We start from the raw sequence: 2,011 nt of genomic DNA on the forward strand, positions 1-2,011 counted from the left end.
AAATTCAATCATATTAATGACAATGTGTTGTCTCACATTCAGAACAAGTAGAAGTTGGAGACATCTTTAAGAACATATTCAATCCAACATATCATCGGTTCAGCCAAGGTCACAACCACTTTACAAAACAGAATATTGCCAGATTTCTGAAACATGGCTTGGAGACTCACATTATCTATTGAGTTAGTCGAAATTCTTAGCAAACACATTTCCTATTCCACTCAAATTCTAAAAAAAGAAAAAAGAATTAAAAATCATTCCATTCAAATATGTTTATCATTATTTACAACTTTCATTTTTTTTTAAATTTGTTACCTATGGCTATTAATATTATTAATTAATGCCCCATAATAAATTCAAAAAATTCTTTTCGATTAATCCTAATTTTTTTCCCTTAACTACAAAATCTTATAAGTTAATTTCGTATATATGATAATATCCTCATAAATCCTTTTATTATTTAAATATTATAGAATATTATATTTTTGTTATTTCAAAATTTAAATTAAAAATGCATTCTAATCTCTACGTGTAATGCATTTTCTACCCAAAGTCCAAACCAATTTGAATCTCTCCTAATCCGTTTCAAGCAACCGTTTCATACTACAAATTTACATAATTAACCCTATTTTTTTCTTTCATCTCTGAAAAATGATGGAGATGGATTTAGTATATAAATAATATTATCATAAATCCTATTACTATTCAAATATTATATAAAATTAATTTGATTGAGAGTCATGACTCATGCACACACAAATATTAATCCTGGGAACCCTAAAAAAATATTTAAAATATAATATAAATTTTAAATTATTAAAATAGAAATTGGATAATTTTTTGATGGTCAGTTGCTTATTGAAACAAAAGGTTATTACAAACATAGACTTAAATACAAAAAAAAACCAAACCTAGAACCTCCACTTTTTTAAGCAACAACCATCTTTTTCATGTTCATTTCCTTCTCTTGTTCTTTTTTTCAGAACATTAAAAACTCATTTTAATTAAGCCCAACAGCTGCAATGGGAGGCCTCGGTTTTCTGTGACAATAATTTACTTTCCTTGTAGCCAATTCTCACTAACCAAACAGAGCAACAAGTGTAACACAATCAACACAACCCACACTTCTCACTTGTTTTTCCATAGACGAGTAGCTCCTCAATGCCGACACCGCAGGCCTAATTCTCCCCAACGATTGTCCCAAAACCTGATACAAATAGCCATCAATTCACCATAACCACACTCCCTAACCAATCATTCACAACAATGGAAAAAAAAATTCTAAAAACCGAGATTTTGAGATGGGAAAAAAATGGGAAAGTGCCAAAAACTTTACATAAAATAAGCCAAAAAGAAGATTAGAACTAACATCAAACTTGATACTTTGTAGCTCCAACGTCTCTCTCAGTGGCCCACTGGTGGGGCTAGGGTTTTCAATGAAAAAACCACACACATATGGGAAGAGGGAATAACACTGGGATGAAAGTTGGTAAAGTAAAAACAAATAGTATAAAAAATTGGCTTCTTTGCTGATGTAGATTCAAGGGGGCTATTTTGAACATTAGTTTGGAAAGGAGCCCACTTGTAGACCCCCATTTGGGGCTCATTTTCTGCAGCTTGATTTTGCCAAGTGTCACGATCTCAATGAGCCACGTGTCCATGCATGGTTGGTTGGTGAGGAATCAGGTTAGTGGTTTGGAGGACCAATGAGAGGTTGACACGTGGCAATGAGATTCCAAAGAAAAGCTGCAGGCCGTTGCAAGGGAGTGCGGGAGCTGCAGGAGAGAGGTGCCTTTTTCTGTTAGAGGAGGAGCGGTTTTTGGCTGCAGGGTGGTGGTGCTTTTCAGTGAGGCTTTTTCAGAGAGTAGAGGGATTTTTTTTGGGGAGGAGCTTCCATTGCCGTTGAAGACTAGAGGGGAGAGTTTTCCAGGGCCTGTTTTCAGAGAGTCTTGAGCTTGAGAGGGAGAGGATTGGTTTAGCTTCAGGGGTTTTCATGAGGCTTTAGGGAGAG

The sequence above is a fragment of the Vitis vinifera genome, chromosome 14, assembly GCF_030704535.1.
Source record: "Vitis vinifera cultivar Pinot Noir 40024 chromosome 14, ASM3070453v1".
Taxonomy (NCBI): domain Eukaryota; kingdom Viridiplantae; phylum Streptophyta; class Magnoliopsida; order Vitales; family Vitaceae; genus Vitis; species Vitis vinifera.